The 26,017-nt window shown below is 42.1% G+C and overlaps 1 protein-coding gene across 3 annotated transcripts in view; it reads left to right on the top strand.

Annotated features, from left to right (window-relative positions):
- The first annotated feature begins 14,583 nt into the window (after positions 1-14,583).
- The window catches only part of HS3ST5 (heparan sulfate-glucosamine 3-sulfotransferase 5), a 478,882-nt gene continuing 467,448 nt past the window's right edge, over positions 14,584-26,017 (top strand). For all 3 annotated transcript variants that reach the window (XM_073627113.1, XM_073627112.1, XM_073627111.1), the window contains exon 1: positions 14,584-14,897. The gene's annotated coding sequence lies outside the window, so the exon portion shown is untranslated. The remainder of the gene's footprint in view (positions 14,898-26,017) is intronic.

Here is a 26,017-nt window from a genome sequence, read left to right as displayed (position 1 = left end):
TATATGGGGGTCCCTGTCGCTATAAAACACTGACAGCGAACCTATATACTTACCTCCCTAACTAGCGTCACCTGTGTCACTAATACAGCGATCAGAAAAACGATCGCTTAGCGACACTGGTGACGGGGGGTAATCAAGGGGTTAACTTTTATTAGGGGGGGTTAGGGGGGTACCCTGGACCTAAGGGGGGGTACCCTAGACCTAAAGGGGGCTAACCTAACTGCCCTAACACTTCTAACTGACACAAACTGACACCAATGCAAAAAAAAAAAAAAAATGCTATTGGTGTCAGAGTGACAGGGGGTACAGGGGGGTGATCGGGGGGTGATCGGGGGGTGATGGGGGGTGACAAGTGTGCCTGGCGTGTTCTACTGAATGTGTAGTGTTGTGCAGACTTACTTGGATGTCTTCTCTCCTCAGCGCGGCGACGAAAAGACCGCTCGAGGAGAGATTACATCACTTCCTTTCCCTCTGTTTACATTACAGAGGGAAAGGAAGCATTTTCATTCGCCGGGAGCGATCGGGAGGGGGTGGCCAACAATGGATGGCCTCCCCCTCACCTCTCATCGCCCGGGAACAAATGGCGACCGCCTCGGGCACCGGGGGGGGGACCGATCGGACCCCCCACCCGCGGAAGGCAAATCACGTACCCTGTACGTGATTTTGCCTGTCCGTGCCACCTTGCCGACGTACATCGGCGTGAGGCGGTCGTCAAGTGGTTAAGGGGAACCCCCTACGCCGAAAAACAGCGTGGGGTCCTCCCTCAAAATCCATACCAGACCCTTATCCGAGCACACAGCCCGGCCGGTCAGGAAAGGGGGTGGGGATGAGCGAACTCCCCCCCTTCTGAACCGTGTCAGGCCGCATGCCCTCAACATGGGGGATGGGAGCTTTGGGGAAGAGGGGCGCGCTGCGGCCCCCCCACCCCAAACCACCTTGTCCCCATGTTGATGAGGACAAGGGCCTCTTCCCGACAACCCTGGCTGTTGGTTGTCGGGGTCGGCGGGGGGCTTATCGGAATCTGGGAGCCGCCTTTTCTCCCGTTGTTCGACCTGTTCTCCGCGCTCTCCGGGTCTTCTGCCGGGCTCCTCCGCTATCTTCTACTCTTTTGCCGCTCTTTTCCTAGTGGAGGAGCCCGGTCTGCTGCCTTCTTCCCTCTTCTCTTTTTCTGATGTTGACATGACGCTCTCTCCGGCTGGAATGCTCTCTGTGCACTCTGCTATGGCTTATATAGGCGGTGACCCCACCCCCTTATGCCGTCACAGTCCCTGGGCATGCTGGGACTGTGGCGTTTTAGGGGGCGTGGACACCGGGTGATGTTGACCACACTCCCTAAATTGTCACAGTCCCAGCATGCCCAGGGACTGTGACGGCATAAGGGGGCGGGGTCACCGCCTATATAAGCCATAGCAGAGCGCACAGAGAGCATTCCAGCCGGTGAGAGCGTCGTGTCAGCATCAGAAGAAGAGAAGAGGGGAAGAAGGCAGAAGGCAGCAGATCGGGCTCCTCCGCTAGCAAAAGAGCGGCAAAAGAGCAGTAGATAGCGGAGGTGCCCGGTAGAAGACCCGGAGAGTGCAAAGAACAGGTCAAACAACGGGAGAAAAGGCCGGAGACAGTGGAGAAGAACCGGAGAGGCCTGGCATGCACCCAAAGGGGGAACCCATGCCGGTTTTTCTCACGCTGCTTTGAGAGGAAGATGTATTTTTCCTATTGCAGCGAGCGCGAGATGTACCTCGCCGAGGATCGTGATGGAAACATTCTCTCATGCAGGTACTCCTGTGTTCACACGCTGGATTAAGGATCTATCCAGCGCACCAATTAAGGTCTGAACCAGCGCAGTGCATTCATCTTAGTAAATGACCCCCACTGTCTGCATGCAGTGTCCCTTGTATAAGAGGATAGGCTCACCAGTTATAGCAACTCTTAGTATTGAAGAGTGGCGTGAGGGCTCCGCAACAGGTCTCTGCAGAGTCTGGCTCAAGGAATGGCGCTCAACCCTGTGCAGTACTGCGCCAAAGTTCGGCTGAATTTGGCGTGGAAGTGAAGAGAGCGGCCTCCAAGCTGCCACTGAATGATCAGGAGTGGCCAGCAGTGGATGCTCCTGCGCCCGCCACTCCCCTTCTCCCTGATGTACAGGCCGCAACTCGACCACAGCACTGTCTGACATAAAGCCACTGCTTGCAGATTCAGGCCGTGGTCCCTAGAGGCAGATTCTGTCCCCACACAGGCATTTTATTACCTCCCCCAGCTTTCTATTCTACTTCCCTAGCCGGCTGGGATGTGTAGTATAACAGTCTGACTCAATTTAAAACTTGACTCCTTGGTTACATGTCCAAAGATGCTTCACCCCACTCTTAGATCTCAGTCACTCTATCTTCAGGATGTGATGACACAGAGTTCAAGCTGAGCACTAGAAGAAAACAGCCTCACAGTAGCAATACTGTAGAGCAGCCGTCACTAAATTCCGGCCCACGCGACACTCCTGCCCGGACACTCTGATGGGGACGCCTGATGCAAAGGGGCACTGATGGGGACACCTGATGAAAGGTGGCACTGTAATGGGAACACCTGATGTAAAGGGGCACTCTGAGGGGAACACCTGATATAAGGGGATACTCTGATGGTGGCAACTGATTTATGGGGGCAGTCTAATGGGGGCACCGAATTTAATGAATTACTCTGGTAGGGGCACCTGATGTTAGGGGGAACACTATTGGGGACATTTACATTTACAGAGTATTACCAGAGTGTGTGATTTTAAGACTCCTTGCATTTTAATTCACTACCCCTGTTGTAGAGTGTCTCCTGATAATGCAGGCAACATTACCTAGCTCCTGGCTACAATGCCAATATCATGGGCCATTCTTCCATTGAAGACCAATGACTTTGGGCACATCAATGACCAACAATGTAACAGAGCCCTTCTGTCATGTAACATGAATGTAATAAAGTATTTTGTGCCAACCATCAAGGTAGCAGGGAAATGAATACTGACCTCCAATATAATAGGAATTTATACTGACCACAAATGTAATACCAATGTGTCCAGGGGCCAAATAGAAGGAAATCCAGCTTTAGTAGGCATGCTTAACGTCTTTAGGAGCTCTGACTAACATCAAGTGGTCACTGTACTCTGCAAAAGTAGGCTGCAAAGAACACATCCACAGTCCATCTTCTAGCATGTATGTATAAGGTTTTATTGTGCTTGAAAGTGCATTGTTTGGTGGTGGACCTTGAAAGCTGGAGCGAGTCTCTTGGCAGCCTACAAAAGCCCCTGACAGTTGCAGGAAAGCATAAGAGCAGCAGTGTTCACAGGCACACTTTTTATTCTGCAAAGTGCCACAGTATACAGTATATAAGGACATTTTTGCTACAGTGATCATGTTACCAAAACCACATATGACTGACTTTGATTTATCACCAGTGATTGCTATATGTGCAGTTGCATATAGTAGTGATTGATTTCACAAATTTGAATTGTGTTATTAGCAATTAATTGTTTGGACATGCTACACTTACTTTCCCCACATGCAGCAATCATTAGCAAATAATCATGGGGAGATAAAAGGTGCTAATCGATCTAGCAATAAAAATGTACTTGTGTTAACACTATATAGAATATACAATATAGCTACATCTCTATAAATACAATTGTGTTTTTTGTACAAGTTTCAATTGTGAAAAACTATAAGCAAATTATATAATAAACTAGGCAGACAAATGGGGCAATTTAAGCAATATAGCTGATTAGCAAAGAGCTGGCATCCTGTGTTCAACTTCCAGCTAGGACACAGTATACAAGGATATTTGATGACCTTCCTACCTAGCTGATCTATGCAAAATACAAAAATGTCATTGGCTTCAGTCTGCAATATCCCTACTTAGCAAAACTGTGATATAGGCTTTAAAAGTACAAATCTTCAGGAGTAGGAACAGACAAGAATGCTTCTACGTTTTCTAAAGCGCTTTGGTATATGTCAGCGTCATATTACAAATTCTAGGTCTATGAATGCTTGGCTGACACTAGGGGGCGATCAGAACACTATTTCTTCTACGCTGCCTCTGCCAACATTATCAGCAGATTGTTTTCTGTTTACTGCACAACACAAAGATTAAAAACTAGCTCAAATTGTACATTATTACATATTTTACTTCAATCAGAAATTCAGAACAGCAATGTTTTCATCATTAACACTTACTTTACATTCCACTACCACAAACCTGATGAAAATGCATATCTAGCATTATTAGAAGTAATATATTATTGGTAGGATGCTAAGCAGCTGTCATATTATTATTAAGTCTATGTAAAACCAGACTCTAAAATTTCATATAAGCTTTAACATGTTAACATATTTTCAAAAATCATGTGCAATATTTTCAAATGTGCAGATTTTTATTAAACTAAAGCAGTGGCGGCTGGGGCTCAAAATTTTTTTGGGGGGGGGGTGCAAACAAACTGAAAAATTCTGAAAAAAAAACATCAATTGCAGCCTCACTGTGCCCATCAAACGCATCCACTGTGCCATCAAATGCAGCCACTGTGCCATTAAACGCAGCCACCATGCCCATCAAGCACTGTCACTGTGCTATCAAATGCTGCCACTGTGCCCATCAAATGCTGCCACTGTGCCCCATTAAATGCTGCTACTGTGCCCATCAAATACTGCCACTGTGCCTTCAAATGCAGCCACTGTGTCCATCGAATGCTACCACTGTGCCCATCAAATGCTGCCACTGTGCGATCAAATGCTGCCACTGCCCTCTCCTCCCATCCTCTCCTCCCCTTCTCCTGCTAGGCATCCAATCACAGCGCCTGTCATTTCAGCCAATTAAGTGACGGGTAACAGACCCGAGTACCTGATTGGCTGAGAGGCGGTTCAGTGTTAGGAAAGCGAATATTCATTTTTTCACCTTTTTTGACACCTATTAGAGCCTATGGCTCTAATCTGGTGCTTTAACCCCCCCCACCACCACCACCACTGTAATTCAGGTGCCCAGCGCCCGAAAGGGGTCAGGCACCTGAATAGGGGGTGGCAGCGGCGGCCATGGATAGTTTAATGCAATGCATGAATCTATCTGTTGGTCATAGAGGGGGTGGCTGGAGAGAGGGGGCAGTGCCCGTGCGCCCTTATGGACACACCGTCACTGAACTAAAGGCTTCTGTCTGAACAGGTACCAAATCTAGTTATAATGTGATGCACAAGCAGTCCTGGGACAAGGTCATCTAGAGCCCAGGGCGAACATGCCCAATTGTGCCTCTCCCAAGATGTATGAGCATTATGTGTCAGAAACCCCCCCCCCAAAAAAAAAACAGAAATCGAGCACGAATCTGCATGTTTACCGCTAAGCATAAATTTCCCCTTCTCCCAATACAAATCCACCTCCTGCTGAAATTCCCTTCCCAGCACGAATCTGTGAAGCTCCCAACCCACCCAGCTCAAATCCTCTCATTCCCCATATGCCCCAGCACAAATTCACCGCCCCCCTGACAAAAAAAATCCCCCCTCCTAGTACAAATCCTCTACCCCTTAAATGTCCCCTTTGAGCACAAATCTTCTCCCTCTACTCCAAATCCTCCCCCCAGCACACATTCTTCCCAACCCCCCCCCCCCCATCCTAGCACAAATCCCCTCCAAATGTCCCCTCCTAACACTAATACCTCCAATCTCTGCTAGCACAAATCCCCTCCAACCTCGTTGTGGTGCCCACCTCACATGATACAACAGTGCCCAGGACAGCTGCCCGCACATGCCCACCCCTTGCCCCAGCCCTGTGCACAAGTCTCATAATGGAAACAAAAACATGCAGTTACCTTCCCTGACTTCTCCTTTCTTTGCGTCTCACAGGCTCCTTCACTGAGACACTACAGTTCATGTTGGTTGTGTTTCACCAACAGAGCTGATAATTTATCCAGAAAGCAGTTGGCAGGTCTGCCTGTGGCCAGTTGCTGATTAATAAGCTACAGGTTTGTGAATCAGCGGTGACAATGCTGGCAGCCATGCCCACTGCAATGTCTTCAGTGATTTCAGAGTGACAACTCTGCTATGAAGTCAGGAGCAGCACGCCATCATTTCCACTCCATTAACAGGAAGCTGCATTAGGTGGAGGTCACTGGCAAGATCAATAAGTATGTGTGTGACTTTGCAGGTGGGCTAAGACTCCATTCAAGGGGGCACCCATGCAAGTGGGCTCCCGAGTCCCGCTGCAATGTCCATTGACACAGACAGCGGCACTCAGCCCCGCCCCCCACTTCTGTGTCGCTGGATTTGATTGACACAGAAGTCTTATCAGTCTATCCAATGAGGACAGAGACATAGAATGCATTAAGGTGAAAAAACCCTGAGACTTTACAACCCCTTTAATGGGACCAACACATGCCTGCAAAAGGGATACATTTTTTGTGTGTTGCAAGAAATTGCACACATTCCCACAACGCACAAATGTGAACCTAGCCTTAGAGAAGACTGTAAGTGTAGATGCATTTATAATTAATGTTGCAACACACACATATATATATATATTATTTATTTACTTTTGTTTTTTTTTTTTTTTTAAATAGGAGGCTGTTTACTTTCATAAAATACATAATACTGTTTTTAAAGAAGACTATGCTGGCTCTTTCTGTAACATTATACATGGCTATTCTTTAGCTGTGCAACTAATTTATGAGGTTGAAATCCTTTTTATTTCTAAAGATGGACATACATATAGGCCAGTTACAGATGATTAAACTGAACTTCAAGGCAAGGGTTAGAGTTGCCCTGTTGGCATCCTCCTGCCCAACATCTTTCTTTCTGAAAGTCAAAGAAGATGAGCAAAAAATAGTCGGCTGGACAAGCGGCTGCATCCAATCAAATGCAGCCACTTTTTGGGTATTCTGACAGCTGCAGGTGATAGCGTAGATGGGAAAAACTATAGTGTATTTTATGATGTATGGGTCTCTCAATTGTGCTCATGCGATGTTACATGTGCTTCTGATGGAGGCTGTAAGCAGCCATTGCAGCTTTACAGTGGTTGTAAAGGTGCAAAGATTTTTTTTACCTTCATGCTTTCTATGCATGAAGGTAAAAAACTTTTTGTGTGCAGCAGTGCAGCAGTGCCCCCTGCCCCCCTAAAACTTATCTGAGCCCCATCTCGATCTAACGATTTGCACAAGAACCTTGGCTCTCCCGGGTCTTTCCCTTTTCATTGACTGGGACAGCAGTGGTAGCCATTGGCTCCCGCTACTGTCAATCACAGCCAATGAACCAATTAAGAGAAAGCAAGGGCAGGGCTGAGCTGCGCTCTGTGTGTGAATGAACACACGGAGCATCTGCTTGGCAGCAAGCCTGCCCTGCTCAGGTGCCCCCATAGCAAGCTACTTGCTATGGAGGCATTAAGCAGTGGGGGAGGGACCTGGAACACCGACGGAGGGCTCGAAAAAAGGAGGCTAGGTTCTGCTCTGTGCAAAACCACTGCACAGAGCAGGTAAGTATGACATGTTTGTTATTGAAAGAATAATAAAAGAGGGCACTTATTTGGACCCACTTTCCTGAGATTGTGGCCACCCCAGTCCTTTTTGGTATTTATTACTGGCTGTTAATGTTAAAGGGCACAGGTGGATAAAAGGTGGTCCTGTCACATTAAGTATGTAAATAGGGTATCCAATTAGAATACCCAGAAAAATCTGGAAGCTTGGGATCATCTATAAAAGTGGCTAAAGTTGCTGGGGATTTCCTCTTTAACCCTGAACAGCAGTAGAGCTCCCCCGCCCTAGTCGTGAGCACTGCTATGTGGTTGGGTCACCCTGGATTCCTGGGGGGATGTTTATTTTCAATGAAAAGTTGTATTATGCTGCTTGAGTTGTAATAACTGATAAAATGTTGTTTTGAAGTTATGATGACATTGGTACTGTTAATAAATTTTGAATCTGGCTGATTTATATACTGTATATACTGTAAACCAATAAAGTGCCACAGCCATTCTTTGCCAAATTTCCTTGGCTATGTTTCTCATTTCTGATATGGTTGTATTTGGGGATTGATGTTTTTGGGGGGCGGGTGTGGCCTACAATCCCCCCCCCAAAAAAAATCTGCCTTTAATATTGCTTTAGTTGTGTAGTCATGGTTCACTGTTGTCACCAGCAGGAAACATGTTGTAAGTAATGTCACGCAGTCATTGCTGGAGTGCATGCATGTAGGCATGCAAGTAGCTACAAATAAACTGCAGGAAATCAGCAGCACTAAGATGCATACAAGAATGAAAAAAGGGAAAATATTTTATTATTATTATTATTATTATTATTATACAGGATGTATATAGCACCAACAGTTTGTGCAGCACTTTACAATATAAAGGGAGACAATACAGCAACAATACAATTCAATACAAGACCGTTAGAACTTAGAAGGGACATGCTCCTGCAAGCTTACAAACTAGGAGGGAGGGGCTGGTGAAACAAAAGTTAGTAAATGTGAGGGATAAACTGATGAGGGAAGTAGAAGATTTGGTTGTTTTTTTTAAATCAGATAATTTTTATTGAAAATCAAAAACAAAAAATAAAAACAAAAATCAAAGAACCATACAAAGGTTTTTCAGTAGTATTTAAGGACATATATTAAGCACATTTATCTGACCACAAATATCTGTACATTGTGTCACTCATATATAATAACATGCTTTGTAGTTTCATATCAGAAATAAAAGATGTATATGTGTAATAAGGCATTTGTGGTAGTGTTTCTTCATTCTTTTTACTTTATTCTTTATTTCCCCTTTTTTTTTTAAAAAAGGAAAACAAAAACAACCTTTATGTCCTCTTAATAGGATACTATTTCTCTCCACTTTCGGTCCCAAAAAAAAAAAGGGGGGGCCTCTGAGTGGAGTTTGTTACCGCTAACACTTAAACAGCGGGAGGCGGTAAGTATGCTCTATAACAAACAGTACCCATTGGGTATAACACAACATAAACCTTTAAATCTTTGCAGGTCCCAACACTCTTGTATCACTGCTCTATCGCAGACTTTCTTCTTCAGTGTCATAAACTAACTTGGTGTATTTATTGATGTCGGTCTACCGCCTAAGATTCTATTTTGAACCAGTCGCAATGGAGCCAGTCCCGGGGTGTCTAACCAGGGTTCCCAGATAGATTCAAATTTTTGTGGGCTACCTCTATGCTTATAGGTGAGTTGTTCTCTAATAAGAGAATCATTTACGGATGTAATCCATTCTGTATGTGTGGGGGCCATTATAGATAGCCATTTTCTGGCGATGAGTTTCCTAGCTAGGAATAAAGTTCTGAGGATGGCAATATATGTATGGGGTGTGTACTGTTCCTCATCCAACCAACCCAGCAAACAGAGTTTAGGGTCTGTAGTGAGTCTAATGCCGCGTACACACGGTCGGACTTTTCGTCTACAAAAGTCCAACGGACGCCGACGGACTAAAGCTGGCTGGTAATCCGATCGTGTGTGGGCTTCTCCGGACTTTCAGCAGACTTTTTCAGCCTCAAATCCGACGGACTTTAGATTTGAAACATGCTTCAAATCTTTACGTCGTAACTACGACGGACCCCGAAATCCGCTCGTCTGTGTGCTAGTCCGACGGACAAAAACCCATGCTAGGGCAGCTATTGGCTACTGGCTATGAACTTCCTTATTTTAGTCCGGTGTACGTCATCACGTACGAATCCGTCGGACTTTTGTGTGGTCGTGTGTAGGCAAGTCCGTTCGTTAGAAAGTCTGCTGCAAGTCCGCCGAAAGTCCGCAGGAAGTCTGTCGGACAGGCTGTCGGACTTTTGTAGACGAAAAGTCCGACCGTGTGTACGCGGCATTAGATTCCAGATACTATTAATGGTACTAATCACTTCCGCCCAATATCTATGCAATTTTGGGCATTTCCACAGCATGTGAACAAGTGTACCAGTGTCCACAAGACAGCGAGGACACAGCGGACTCTCCCTCCTGCGCCATCTGTGTAATTTCTCAGGTGTGCGGTAGGTGCGATGTATAATAAATAATTGAGTGAGTTTTTGAGATGAGGACAGTGATATTTTAGGTACATTATCTAATATGGTAGTCCATTCCTCATCTGAGATATGCTCTATGTCTGCTCCCCATCCAGCTCTACAATTCAGAGCCATCGCTTTAGACACGTGGCCCAGAAGAGAGCCGTACAGAGAGGAAATTTGTCCCTTTCGGGATGAAGACAAGATCAGCTGTGTAATCACCGGGGACCTGGATAGCTCCCAAGTGGACACCACAGCCTGTGCTGTTATAGCATGCCTAAGTTGCAGGTATTGGAAAAATGAGGTGTTTGGTAAGTTAAATTCTGTACGGAGTGATTGAAAATCGCGCAATATGCCCCCGCAATATAGTTGTGGGATATATTTCACTCCCCTAGCTAACCAATTGGAGAAATTTTCCAATTTGTTTAATTCTAGGTAGTTTCTGTTATTCCAAATACGAGACCAGTTTGTATAACCCGTGTACTGAAGATGTTGTTTTGTTTTGTTCCATACTTTGTCTATAAGCTGTAGCGTAGGGTATTGAGTCAGTGCTCCCAGTTCACCAGCCTCTAAGCACTCCACAAGTTCGCCACATGACACCTGAGTGCACACAATATTGCGGATGGGGTCAGAGGGCTCAGGGCAGAGCCAGCCCGTCAGATGTTGCATCTGAGCTGCTATAAAGTAAAGAAACGAATTTGGCACCGCCAGTCCCCCCGAGTCCTTAGCCTCTTGTAAGGTCTCTAGTTTTATTCTTGGAACCTGTTTCCTCCATATTAATGCACGATAGATGGTGTTACATCTCTTAAATATGTGGACAGGGATCCAGACGGGGGCGTTGTGGAGTGCATAGAGTATTTGTGGATTCCATATCATCTTTATCAAATTGCATCTGCCGACTACGGAGAGTGGCAATTTAATCCAGCTGGTAGTTTTTTCCTGAAATTGTTTAAGTATTGGGTCTATATTTAGCTTTATATAATATTCTAGGTTAGGGTGTATAATTATTCCTAGGTATTTAAATTTATCAACTATTTTGATCTGTTCAGCTATCTGAGGTAGGGGCCCTGTTAGTGGATCTAAGGGTAGTAGTGTGGACTTGTCCCAATTTATTGTGAACCCGGAAAAGGTTCCAAATGTGTGTATTAATTCCATTAGCTTGATCAGTGAGGTGGAGGTGTCACCCAGAAATAAAAGTGCATCATCCGCATATAATGCCAATTTGTCCTCTATTTCACCCCGTCTGAATCCCACTATGTCTGGGTTCCCTCTTATGGCTGCCGCTAGAGGTTCTATGGCTAGAGCAAAGAGCAATGGAGAAAGGGGACATCCTTGTCTGGTTCCCCTATAAAGTTCAAAGGAAGAAGACAAGGTGTTATTTATCCTAATACATGCCTTAGGGGCCTTGTATAATAATTTAATCCAAGTAATTATTTTATCCCCCAGATTAAATTTTTCTAATATTTTCCACAAGTAGTCCCATTCAACGCTATCGAACGCCTTAGCGGCATCAAGTGAGAGGATAGCTTTCTGTCCTTGATTATCGGTGGGTATTTGCATATTGAGATAGAGACGCCGGAGATTGTTTGCCGTAGATCTATTTGGTATGAAGCCAGACTGGTCCGGATGGACTAATTTAGAGACCACTTTTGAGAGTCTCATGGCAATTACCTTTGTAAGAATTTTTAGATCTGTATTTAACAATGATATAGGTCTGTATGACTCAGGTTTATCAGGTTCTTTTCCGGGCTTTAGTATAACTACCACCACCGCTTCATACATGGATCTCGGCAAGGAATCTGTGTTAAGCGTTTCTGTTAATGTATGAAGTAGTTCCGGCATGAGTATTCCTGCAAATTTTTTGTATAGCTCTATGGGCAATCCGTCATTACCTGGGGCCTTTGAGTTTGGGAATGAAGCTAGTGCAGTATGCAGTTCCTCAATATTAATAGGAGCGTTTAAAAGCTGCCTGTCTGTATCCTGTAGCTGGGGTAGAGTAATATAATCCAGAAATTGTGTCAGATCCTCTTCAGGATAAGACACCTTTGAGGAGTAGAGATCTTGGTAGAAGGAGGAAAACTCCTTCAGTATAGACGGTGTATCTGTGACAGTCTGTGATAAAGATGTTGTGATGCTGTGAATTACTTGAGGTGGTTGTTGTGACCTGGCTATCATAGCCAACATGTGGCCAGTTTTTTCCCCTTCCTCAAAGTATGTTTGGGATGTGAAAAACCTCTTGTTGTCTGCTTGTTGTAAATGTAAAGTACGATGTAATTTTTGTGCGTCCGTCCATTGCCGCTCATGTTCAGGTGTTGGAGATCGCAGAAACAATTCCTCCGCCCTCTCCACTGCCCGAGCGGCATCTTTTGCCCATTGTCTGCTATTTGTTTTTATGGTGTTAATTTCTTTTAAACACATACCCCTGACATATGCCTTGAGAGTGTCCCAAACCACCCCCGGCGCAGCTGAAGGTTTGTTAGTTTCAAGAAAATATTTAATGTGCATCTGCATTTTATCTGCATCAGTAAATAGCTGCAGCCAAAAGGGGTTCAGCTTCCAGTGCACAGGTAGGGGAGTTTTATGAAAGTTTAGGGTAAGCTGCACCGGGGAATGATCAGACAATCCCCTAGCCAGATATGTTACTTTCGGGTCATATCGATATGTTAGATCATTTCCTAATGCAAAGTCTATACGAGATAGTGCTGAATGTGTCGGGGAATGACATGAGTACTGGGCTCGCAAGGGAAACTTACACCTCCATAAGTCCACCAACCCCATCTCACCTATAAACCTAGCTAGTGGAGTACATTTCCTAGGGCCCTGAGGACAATATTTCCTATGTATGTCAAGAGAAGAGTCCATTACACTGTTAAAGTCACCACAAACATATACTGGTATATGCGGGTGCCTAGCCAAAAATCTAGCCAGACACTGCAATACCGTCAATGCAAAAGGTGGGGGCACATATATATTAGCAATAATACAGGCTTGAGATTCCCATACCCCCATAAGAAAAACAAATCTGCCCTCAGAGTCCACTTGCACATCTTGTTTAGTAAATGCAGCAGATCTGGCCACAAGGATACTAACTCCTCTGGAGTAGTTGGTATGTACAGAGTGGTATTGCACAGGATATTTAGACATATGTAATAATTGTATGGAGTCTCTGGTGAGATGTGACTCCTGCAGACATATAATGGTGGGGTTCTGCTGTGAAAGAAAAGAGAACAGGGCAGTCCTTTTTGTAGGATCACGCAAGCCCCTAATGTTCCAGGATAAAATTGTATCCAGCCGATTACTCATTAAGACGGGGGGACTGCATAGAGGGGCGCATACGCCAAGAGGTATTTAAATCTTGAGAAATGAACCATTGTGCCCATTCACAAATGTTACCTGGGTAGATAATTTGTAAACAGTGTTGACCCTCTTCAGTCTCAGGTAAATCAGTCTGGACGATAGAAGATTTGGTTGTTAGCTGAAGGCAGGATAGGCCTCCCTGAAGAGATGAGTTTTCAGGGATCGCCCTAAAAGTGGACAGAGTAGGAGATAACCGAACAGATTGGGGATATGAGAAGACAAGGGAGCTAGAGAACAGTGGGTCTTGGGAGGAGCGGAGAGGACGGTTTGGGTGATATTAAGAGATAAGATTGGTGTTGTAGCTTGGGGCAAAATTGTAAATGGCTTTGTACGTTTTTGTTAGTGTTTTGAATTTTATTTGTTGGGCAATGGGAAGCCAGTGGCGGGATTGGCAGAGAGGAGTGGCAGACACCGAATGGTTGGTAAGGTGGATGACTCTGGCAGTGGCATTCATGATAGACTGAAGAGGGGATAGCTTGCGGAAAGTTTTCGAGGAGGTTTATGGGGCCAATGAGGAGGGAGTTACAATAGTCAAGGCGAGAGATAACAAGGGAGCAAATAAGTTGCTTAGTGGTGTCAACAGTTAGAAAGAGGCATATTTTGGAGATGTTTCGGAGGTGAAGTCTGCATGATTTGGACAGAGATTGGGTTTGGGGCTGAAAGGACAGATCAGAGTCTAGGATTACACCTAGTACCTTGGCATGAGAGGAGGGACTGGTGGTTGTATTATTGATCTTGATGGAGAAGTCAGGGAGGGGAGGGAGGGGGAGGGGGGGCACGGGCTGAAGGAAAAATGATGAGCTCAGTTTTAGAAAGTATTGTGTTTGTAAAAAATGTAAAAAAAAGGCAATTGCTTGTGTTACACTGATTTAAACAAGATTAACATCATTATCTACTTTGATTGTTAATAAAGCATGGGGCTTGCTTTTTTTTCTTACAAGATCTTCTGCCCCACTAAGAAGTTTTTATTTAATAGAAAAAAAAATTATATATATATATATATATATATATATATATATATATATATATATATATATATATATATATATATATATATATATAATATTATATACTGTATATATAAAATAAGGGCTGACTCAATGGACCACTTGTTTTTTTTTTTGTTTTTTTTTGCTGCCACTTTTCTGTGTTTCTAAATCGTATATCGATCCAGTAAGGACTGTCCCCTGGAAGTTTCAGTAAGCTAAGAGAGCATGACAGTGTCAGAGGCTTGACTGTGAAAAGACGCCTCCTCCCTTCCTCTGAGAGTCAGCTAGTGACTGTGGCTTGCTGAGGCTGGCCAAGCTCATGCTAGCTGAGTGACGTGTGTGCTTCTCTGCAGGAGTGTGCCCTGCACCTGGCTTTACTCTCCCAGGGATGTGCAGAGAGCGAATCCGGAGCCCTGGCTTGTGTGTGTGTCACATCTCAGCTCCTCTGCTCACTCCTTCCGCACATATTCTCACATCAGCATCTTCTTAGGATACAGGCTGCAGCAGCATCAGCATCAACCATATGCTGGGGCTCCGCTCTCTCTCTTACTTAAGGATTGCTGGTAAGTGAGAACATCCTGGAGACAAATGCTCTGCTCTGCACTCTTTATGGGCTAGAATATATATAGACATCTATAGATTTATATTTAGAGCTAGATATTGGATATTTTATTTTTACTTGGGGATGATTGATAAACCTAAATGCAGAGGTCATTTCACATGGGTTTGTTGCCTACTCTTTCTGTTCTATAGTATGGGCAGTCGTCTGAATTGCCACATTTCATGAGTTGGACTAGCTTAGATTGTTCAGTTTTTAGATTTATTTCGTTTGTAAGAGCCATATGGAATGCTATAACTGGCACTGGTAGAGCAGTTGGAAAAGGGTCAGTGTAGCTTCACCTGGCCACTCTCTGCTAGGTCCATTACTGATCTCATGAAACTAGTAGCTTTAGGATGTTAGTTAGGATACTACACTGTATAAGCACATACATTGACACTTGTATTTGAAATGATTATAATGTGTATAATGCCATTAAGGAATGATCCTTTAAGCTTCTTTAAGCCTTGTATTTATCACAGAAGTATTGATCCATGATAGCGATACTTTTATTATTAAAGAAGTAATAATATTGAATTATGCACTGCTCATGCTGCTTGCGTTTTTCCATATTTATCAGATTTCTCTGGTCTCAAGATTTTAAACACATTGACACAGTTATCCTTTTCTTTTTTTTTTTTTTTACTTTCTTGTGTTTTGCTGTGTACTGTTGCAATTAGTTCTTCTCTAATGACTTACACAGGCATTCATGAGTTGTGGTAGAACTACAATTTTCATGCAGCAGGGCATGCTGGGGATTGTAGTTCCTCCACAACTTCTGATTGTCTTAAAATGTCTATGGACTTAAGGCAACCAGTGTAGATAGTTATTAAATATTCAGAAAATAACTGTCGGCATAAGTGTGCACAGTCTATTGCATCAGGGTGTGCACCCCAAAGCTCAAACATATTTGGGTGTGTGTGCAAATGTGTGTATATATATATATATATATATATATATATATATATATATATATATACTGACGGTGTCAGCAGAGTAATGGACCATGTCAGTATGGCAGAGATTGGTGTCAGTAAAGCAGTGGACAGTATCAGTAGTTTTTATTTTTACAATTTTTTAGGTGCCTTTTTAGGCTCTTTGATGAAATATTAGGGGTCTAAACAGGAATCTGCATCATACAGGGTGATTAGGGTGTGCCTAGGCACACCTGGCACACCCTGTGCGCACGCCTATGACTGTGGGCTTGATTTACTAAAACTGGAGAGTGCAAAACTGGAGAGTGCAAAATCTGGTGCAGCTCTGCACAGAAACCAATCAACTTCCAGGTTTTATTGTCAAAGCTCATTTGAACAAGCTGAAGTTAGAAGCTGATTGGCTACCATGCACAGCTGCATCAGATTTTGCACTCTCCAGTTTTAATAAATCAACCACTTTATGTCTCAGAGAGAACTTCTGGTCCTAAGCAAACCTGTGTTCAGCTTCACAACAAATCAATCATTCTGAACAGATTTTCCCAGCTGGACACTACAGGTCCCCCTAAATAAGGCTGAGGTCAGGGGTGTCTGAGCAATGCATAAACATGCAGACCCAAATGAAACAAGTGTCCATACTTCCAGAGTGTACTGTTCTCCCAAGAAGGAGGCAAGGATATAGCTATAAGTGCATGGTCTGAGCTTGGTTAGACGTTGGATGCTCATACTTGATTGACATAATTTGGGGAGATCACGCTGAGTATTTAAAAAAAAAAAACAATATGAGAAGATTTGTTGTGTGAGGATGAGAAAAATGTGTAATCCCTTTCATCTGGGTGTCATGCCATCCAGGTGTCAATTAATTGGAGTGAATGTAGATGTTTCCCGACAAGCGTCCATACTTATATCACAGTCGTTCTGTTGCACAATCAGATCTTCTAACTTGCATCTGAGGTTTATGGCTTTAGACCCACAGTAAGAAAACAACTTTTCAAGTGCCACAAAGTGCTATGACCACACATGAAATATTTTGCTCAGGTATCATATAAAAGATTAAAGCACAAATATATGTATTTGAATAGTATCATCAACGTACATGTGCTCTAAAGGTCAAACCATGCTTATATGAAACAATTGATATTGTAATTGTGTTTGCTTCAATGTAATTTATTGTGTATGTTCTCACTTTATATATTTTGTATTGATAAAGAGTCAGCTTTCCTTGGGTTTGTCCTTCCTGGTAATATCCATTGTTTTGCCCACGTTGTGTATGAAATCTGCTGTACGTTGTAATTGTGTATGAATTGGGCTTGTTATGTTATGTTGATGGTATATACATGCTGTGTGTAATGACGGGCAGCAAGTTGCCTTCAGCAATACCTTTATCTGGATAACAATGGGTGTTAACAAAACAGAGCTTCTTTTCATTTGCTGGTTGTTCTTAGAGCTCAGGTTGCTGTAATATGCTCCAAAGCTGTGTAAGGGGTTTTAAAGTACATCCAGGACACAGCATATGTAAATGCAGTAGAGTAAATAGTGCACAGTTCACATATAAATACATGGCATAAGTACAACTCAGGTGCTCCATTGCCTAGAGGGAATGCACAAGTGACTATATGATTTATAGTTCCGTCTGGATCTGTTTGGGAAGCATACATTATGCCGACGGATGCAATTATAAGTATAGCATATTAATTCAGAAGTAGATCCTCATGTTTCGCTTATATTTGAGGTATATTTTTGGGACTGCGATAGCTCTATGCTGCATTTTGATGCAATATACAGCATTTTTAATGGGTACCGTTTGAGATCTTTACGTACATTCATACACTGTAATTCTATATACTGTGTGTTCACTGGATTTAACAGAGTTACACAGATCACATGACTAGCACTAATATAAAAATTGATGAGGTTTTTAGTATATAGAATCTGGTAATCATTTCCAGTAACTTTCAATAAAGAGGGAAATAAAGTTTCACAATATTTTCAATATTTCATCTGAAAACTTTAAGAAAAACAAACAAAAACACATGCAATTTTTTGGGAATTATGTTTGACATATTCATTTTACAGAAATTTTATTTTAGAAGGAGAACATTTATTGCAAGATGTGTAGTAAATAAAAGTTTGAATGATAATCCCTTAAGTAACGTCATGATCTGGCTTTTATTATTGCTAAAAAAAATCCCTTTACATGAATGCAAATATTTGATAGTTGTTGTTTATCTGTACTTAGGAAATGTATAATATTGTGTTAGTTGCGTCGGTCTGATACATATGTAAATTAGTTGTAGATTTAATTATGATATGATGCAATATTGCTTTGTCCATTTTTTTTTCCCCACCTACTGTAATTTGCTAAAGCAGCTTTTATATTAGCATTGAAACATTGCCATAATGTATGCATGATTTTTTTTTTTTAACTATACAGCTGGAATACAAAAAATATTTTTTCTCCACTTTGGCAATTATCACCTTAGCAGTGAAATATTCTTATGACTGTGAATTAGGTAACCCTCATGCACATTTCAAATAACTTGTTCTAGACCAGTGGTTACTAAACTTTTTTGAGTCATTGACCCCTTTAAGAATCTGATGAAATCTATGGACCCCCCCACCTTTCCCCTATAAATATTCATATAAACACTACTTTGCTTGCAATGATTATACAGTATGTGCTTTATTTTATTGAAATTTGATTGCATCATACAAATATAGCATACAGAAGTCTGAATAAACAATCTTTACAAAAACTCACTCTGTTTCATGCAAAAAGTAATGACCACACATTAAAAAAAAAACAATTACTGTATCTTGTGCAAATTAAACAAAACAGTGTTAATTCTGCTTAAATCTACTACTACTACTACTACTACTACTACTACTACTACTACTACTACTACTTTTACTACTAGAAAATGAGAATAAGCACTTGCTATTATGGAGTGGCACAAGATGGCAGTTGTGTATAGAATGATGATACAAACTTGAATGGTAAAGATGGGCCAACAACATGTCAAGAGACGCTTAGTGGTCAGCGCTATAAGTAGTGGCAGGGTGCATTTTCTTTAATTTGTTTCAATGGGAAACTATTGATTGGGACAAGGGGGAGGGCTGTATAGTGAATGTACATGTTATTGTTTATCTGACCTTCATGGATCCCCCTGACACCCATCCATGGACCACTTAGGGGTTTATGGATCCTAGTTTAAGAACCCCCGTTCTTAACCAACAACATATAATGCTGTAGGTTACATACGGTATGGTATTTTAAGTTATTTTCCTTTATGCTTAGACCCATTGGTTATTTTGGGGTTCTGTGAATATATAATGCTGAAGCTTATTTTAAATCAGTCAATCATTTGAATTGGCACTAATACTCAGTGCCAGGTGGAGGAGTTATATTGATTCAACCTATAGTGATTTTTACTTGTAATGACTAGGTGAGAATTATTCTGTGAAGTTCTTCCCTAGGGGGCACCAATAAACAATTCCAGCCATTAAACGTGCTTATTAGTACAAATAGAGATATTCTAACTTTCTGGAAAACTTTGTACTAGAGGTGTTTATTCTTTCTTCCAGAAAGAAAGCCCATAGTGCTGTACCATGTCAACCAAGGGTCAAAAAATGTACCATAAGTTGTAGCAGTTTCAGGACAAGCAGATTTCTCACCTATATGATCTTGGTGAGATGGCGTCCTGTTCTTTAAACTGTTTAGGATGACCTATTCAGTAACTGAGCTGTTGCAAATTTTGTACCATGCCCTAAAGCAAAGTTTACATTACAATTACATTTTGTTTTTGTTTTGTTTTTTTAAATACACATTAGGAGAATTTAATAAAATGCAATCAGTCAGCTTCCATCTTCTGCTTGTTTGGTTAAGCTTTGAAAATTAAAGCTAGAAGCTGACTGATTGCCATGCATACCTGCTCCAGTCTTAGTAAATTCCCCCTATTGCCTGCATATCTTTAGTATCCAAACAATGATGGCAGGATGTAGAACAAAACTCTAAAGAAAAAATCATTTTTGTTGCAATCCAATAGAATATCCTACAACTGTGGCCTTCTGTATTGGAGCAGCAATATGCTCCATGTAGAAATACAATTTAATTAAAAAGTACCTCTAATGCAATCTTTCCTTTTTAGTTTTAGACAAGGTAAGGAATGTTTAGAACCACCATTATTTTTTTTTTTTTATCCCACTGGGGAGTCCCATAGCCAACAACGAAAGTTAGTGAAAATCTCTTCAAAGTGATGGGAAATCCCACCTTGGATAGTTGAAATCAGAACAGGTGTATCTATTGGAAGACTACCCCTAACCTTAAGTTCCAGTAGCAACCATAACATTTTGAATTTCATATCACTTTTTTTGCTGTTACAATTTTGCCACCAAGACAAAAAAGCCAGCAGGGACAGGCACCAATAAAAAGCTAGAAAAACAAAAAAAGAATAATATATGCATAAAAATAAATTAATGCAAATAGAAAAGATGTGGGAAAAACATCAATTATAAATATAGATATATATATTGAGGTTATATAGCAAAGTATATGAGACAAAAATTCAAAGAATATCTGAATAATATTAAATGCATGTAAATCAATAGTGCCAAAACCAAAAATTGGTGAAAAACCATAAGTAGTGACAATATATTAGTATCACGTAGCAAAGTCCATAGACCAGAAAAATGGAAAATCTTCTAGGGGAATGGGAAGAGTCCCCTGATAGCTCTTCATAGGGATCAGTGTGGAAAGGTAGAAAATTAAAAACACCCCTCGCAGTGATCCTCTACCACCTAAAATGCACGCTTACCAAATAGCAAGCTCAACAGGCTTGTAGACAAACCAGAGACTGGGTAGGCAGTAGGCAATGAAACATCCCTCTATGCAGCGTGGCAGATGGTAGGCAAACCAAGCACTTATAGGACCTCAAATCCAGATATCCAACCAGCATTAGAGCATCCCTCTAGCAGCGTGGCCGCGGGCATGTATAGGAAGGTACCGCAACCCAAATCACGGACAGACTGAGAAACATTTTCTTTGTCCAAAAAGCTGACAGGGGTTACAACCCCCCCCCCCCCCCCCCATACGTTGTTCAAAATTTAAAATGTTCTGGAATGAAATTCACTTTAAGACAAACCACATAAAAAGCTGGGTTCACACATGCACGGTGCAAATTGAAGCTCCAATTTCACAGCTATTTGACAGAGTAGTTGTTCAGCGTTTCAGGTCAGTTTTTGATCAGGATCAGGTCAGGTTTGCATCACTATTGGATCAGGTTTACATCAAGATCAGGTCAGAATCAGGTCAGTATTTTATCCTGTTCACAACTGAATGAGATGTGCGATTCAGAAGCGTTCCCATAGAAGTCAATGGTCCTGAATTCTCACCTGTCCCGGACCGCACTGCTCAGAAAACTGACAGGACTCTTTTTCAATTCGCACTGAATCCGCACTCCGGCTGCACTGGATATATGTAAACAGGCACAATAGAAAGCAATGTTCTTTCACGTGTCATTCAAATTGGATGCGGTTCAAAATCCAGTTCACATATATGTGAACCTAGCCTTAAATGTCTGAATTTCAAATGTAGTCTTACACCGAGTTATTTTCAAGCATTCTAACAGTGTATTTTTAGGTCATGTTTTTAGGTGGAAGACCTGTTGCATTCACCCTATTGTGAGCTATCACAATCAAGCGGAGCATGATATTCACGTTTACTTATATATTCTCTTTAATCTTTTATAATATTTAGGGGAAATAAAAGCTCTGCCTAAAGTGTATATAGTCCAAAGTTTTTATTGCAGTCTGTGTCTCTGCTTGGTAGACTTAAAGGGATTGTAAAGGCAGAAGGTTTTTTTATCTTAATGCATTCCATGCATTAAAATTAAAAAAACCTTCTGTGTGCAGCAGCTCTTCTCTGCCTACCTAATACTTACCCAAGCACCATCCCAATCCAGTGATTTTGCAGGAGTGTTTCAGCTGCCCGGGACTCCCCTCCTCATTGGCTGAGACAGCAGCATGGTGCAATTGGCTCCCACTGCTGTAAAAGTCAGTCATCCAATCAGGAGAGAGATAGGGTGGGCTGGGTCGCAGCTCCGTGTCTGAATAGACACAGGGAGTTGTGACTCGGCTCTGGTGTCCCCATAGCAAGATGCTTGTATTCTATAGGAGGGAGGGGCCAGAAGCACAGAAGAGGGACCCAAGGGGCCACTTTGTGCAAGACCAACTGCAAAGAGCAGGTAAGTAAGTATAACATGTTTGTTATTTATTTTTATTTTTTAAGCGAGACTTTACAATCACTTTAAACCTGGTACACAAGTAAGTTTTTTTTTTTCCATTCAACCCAGCGGGCTGAACATAAAAAAAAAGAGGAACTATGCAATGTTAGTACAGCAATCTTCCCACTGAGCTATTGCGTTCTGACAGGGGGACTGTCCCCCCAACAGAACCCACCAGTCAGCACTCACAGCCATTGCCTGCAATCGCTGATCGTATGCCGGTTGGCTGCTAGGTTTCCAAAATGCCCATTCGACAAAAGCTAGACATTAGTCCGGCTTCTGTTGGATGGGCTGCTGTACGGGCTGAATGTCGGGCAGTTTCTGTTGAACCGGCTGATACCAGACGATATTCAGGCCCATGTGTACCAGTCTTTACTGCCTGTATTTGTCCCTTTGACCATTGTTACAAAAAGTGATGAGAAATTAAAAATGTTGCAGTTGTCACCAGGAAAAAAGATGAGGGTATAGTGACAAGTGTCTAAGAGAGGAAATCCCCTCACTTTGGAGAGATTTCCTCTAGCTTCCTGTTGTATTTATAGGACACAAAGTAAAGCAAAATCTCCCTAATGGAACACAGACAGCAAAAGCCATGACCAACAATATGTTAAAAAGTCATTTTCCAGCCAACAAATCTTTATATTACAGCCATGTGAAAAAAAAAATCAGCACATAAGATTTAGCTGTCTGCTACATTTGCTGTGCAGGTTGAAAACATATTTTGAGGACAGCAAAATTTCAGGGGTGAAATAGGGATTGATAGAGAAAAATTGTTTCTATGAAACATTGTTAGTCATTTTACCTTTGCTTCACTAACAGCTGGGGATCTATCTCTTCTAGGAACAACCTGTGCAATGCTTGATATTGTTCAAGAGTCACTTCTATTCAGAAAGGAAGAATAGAATGGGAATTGAACACTTTGACTGTCAATCTTACCAGAACGAGTGACCTTTGCTCTGTAAGAAACCTTTCTTTGAGCATATTGATCAGGGATAAGTTAAATATCACAGTATCATAGACTATGCAAATAAATATAAGGAAAAATTGTAGATTAAACTATGTCTTAAAAGTGGCTTTTTTTTACATCATGGAAACAGAATCCTACATTTTCGTATTGAAGCTTGTAACTACAAGCCCTCCATGTATTAAAATATAAAGAAGTTAAACATTTATGTGATCAGAATAAGAAATGATGCTTAACAACATTCTAAATATTTAACAAGCTAATCAAAAGCTGCATTAATTTGAATCTCGGGAAAGACATTTCAGCTATTGCTTGTTCTATGATATTAGCTTATGAAGTTGTCTTTGTACATGCTTATTCTATAAAGCATACTTTCCCAAAGTGTTGGACATAGCAGTATACTTCCTCACTTTCAATATTACATGGCAAGATGCAACGGCTGGCACTACACTAATAGACACATTTTGTTGAATATACTGGCTAAAAGAACAAAAACCTAACATACAGTCTTCCTACATCTACGGATGAACAAATCACTCTCCTGGGATTTTAACAGAGACCTGAACAGTTTGGTCTACAATTTTCTGCCCTGCCTTTTTCCTTTTTTTTTTCAGTCATAGGTTGTTGAGTGGAAAGGGCAAACAGGGCCACCAAATAAGTGAATTTCAGCAGGTTCATCAGGAACAGGCCAATATTTGCAGAGTATATTGCAAGCATAAGCATGTAAATTTACAATTACACTGAATCTGCCAGCTATTATGGGCTTTGCAATAGTTGTTCCTAATACTGAAACTAAACTCACCTGCCACTTTATGTGGTACGCCTTGCTAGTACCAGGTTGGACCCCCTTTTGACTTCAAAAACGGCCTTAATTCTTCATGGCATTGCTACAACAAGGTGTTGGAAACATTCCTCAGAGATTTTGGTCCAAATTGACAGGATAGCATCACGCAGTTGCTGCAGATTTGTTGGCTGCACATCCATGATGAGAATCTTCCATTCCACCACATGCCAAAGGTGTTCTATTGGATTGAGCATCATGTTCAAGCCAGTTTATGAAGATTTGAGCTTTGTGGCATTGTGCATTATCCTGCTGAAAGTAGCCATCAGAAGATGGGTACACTGAAGTCATAAAGGGATGAACATGCTCAACAACAATAGTCAGGTAAGCCATGGCATTTAAAGGATGCTCAATTGGTACTAAGGGGCCCAAAGTGTGCCAAGAAAATATCCCCCACACCAATACACCACCACCAGCAGCCTAACTGTTGATACGGGATGGATCCATTCTTTCATGTTATTTTACACCAAATTCTGACCCTACCATCTGAATGTCACAGCTGAAATTAAGACTCATCAGCCCAGGTAACATTTTTCCGATCTTCTATTGTCCAATTTTGGTGACCATGTGCGAATTGTAGGCTCAGTCTCCTGTTCTTAGCTGACAGGAGTGGCACCCGTTGTGGTCTTCTGCTACTGTAGTCCTACCGCTTCGATATATTGGTTCGATATATTGTGCATTCAGAGATTGTATTCTGCCTACCTTGGTTGTAATGAGTGGTTACTTGAGTTACTGTTGCCTTTCTATAATCTTGAACCAGTCTGCCCATTCTCTTCTGACCTCTGACATCAATAAGGCATTTTCATCCACACAACTTCCACTCACTGGATATTTTCTCTTTTTCTGAGCATTTTCTGTAAACCTTAGAGATGGTTGTGCGTGAAAATCACAGTAGATCATCAGTTTTTGAAATACTCAGACCAGCCCATCTGGCACCAACAACCATGCCACGTTCAAAGTCATTTAAATCCCCTTTATTCCCCATTCTGATGCTCGGTTTGAACTTTAGAAAATTGTCTTCATTGAGTTGCTGCCATGTGATTGGCTGATTAGCAATTTGTGTTAACAAACAATTGGACAGGTGTACCTAATAACGTAACCAGTGAGTGTATTCAGGTGTCACAAAACTCTCTGAAGTTTTGGAAGCATTAATAATAAATTATATACACACATATACTCATATATCAGTAACCTAACTTCATAATAATGTCATGAGTCTGCTCTGTTCTCCCTACAGCTGTTGGACTGGAATCTCTTTCCCTTACCCCCACCAGCAGTTTCCGTATGGTGCAGGACTGCAGAAATGGGGGGGGGGGTAACATTTACTGCCACTGTACGAATGCAGGTGGAGGATGTAGAGATGGAAAGTTCACTGCCACTACCCCCCCCCCCCCCCTGCATTAGTAGTTAGTGGCCGTGAATATTTACCCTCCATTCCCCATCTACACTGGTGGTCAGTGGCAGTGAATGTTACCCCCCATCCCCCCCACCTTGCACTGGTCCTCATGGCAGTGAAATGTTGATCTAAGATCCCTTTTCCTGCATTTGTGGTCATGCCTGTTAAAGTTAACCCTCTCCCCTACATTGGTGGTCATGGGAGGGGTTCAGTTTCAATGCCACTGACCACCAATGTGGGGGAGGAGGTAAATAATACTGACACAGATGCTGGGGGTTATTACTGTGTGCACTAATACCTGTGCTGGGGGTTGTACTGTGTTCACTGACATTAATGCTGGGGGTTATTATTGCATGCACTGACATCTGTGCTGGGGGTTACTATTATGTGCAATGACAACTGTGCTGGGAGTTATCTGTTGTAGGGGTTATTAATGAATCCACTGACAACTGTTTTGAGGGTTATTAATGCGTTCACTGACTGCAATGCTGGGGGTTATTCTAGCATCTGGGGAGGGGAGGGTTGCAATTCAGAATCTTCACCCTGGGCACTGATTGACCTTGTCCTGCCACTAGTTGCTTAAAATGGGCCAATTACACAGTCACAAGCAAGTTTTCTTAAAACATGAGGCATGTGTGCACATGTAGGGAGGCTTCCAATAAAGTGATATAAAG

This window comes from Aquarana catesbeiana, linkage group LG04, assembly GCF_042186555.1.
Source record: "Aquarana catesbeiana isolate 2022-GZ linkage group LG04, ASM4218655v1, whole genome shotgun sequence".
In the NCBI taxonomy this organism is placed as follows: Eukaryota; Metazoa; Chordata; class Amphibia; order Anura; family Ranidae; genus Aquarana; species Aquarana catesbeiana.
The sequence above is the reverse complement of the archived record's forward strand: the minus strand, read 5'-3'. Positions and strand labels throughout refer to the sequence as shown.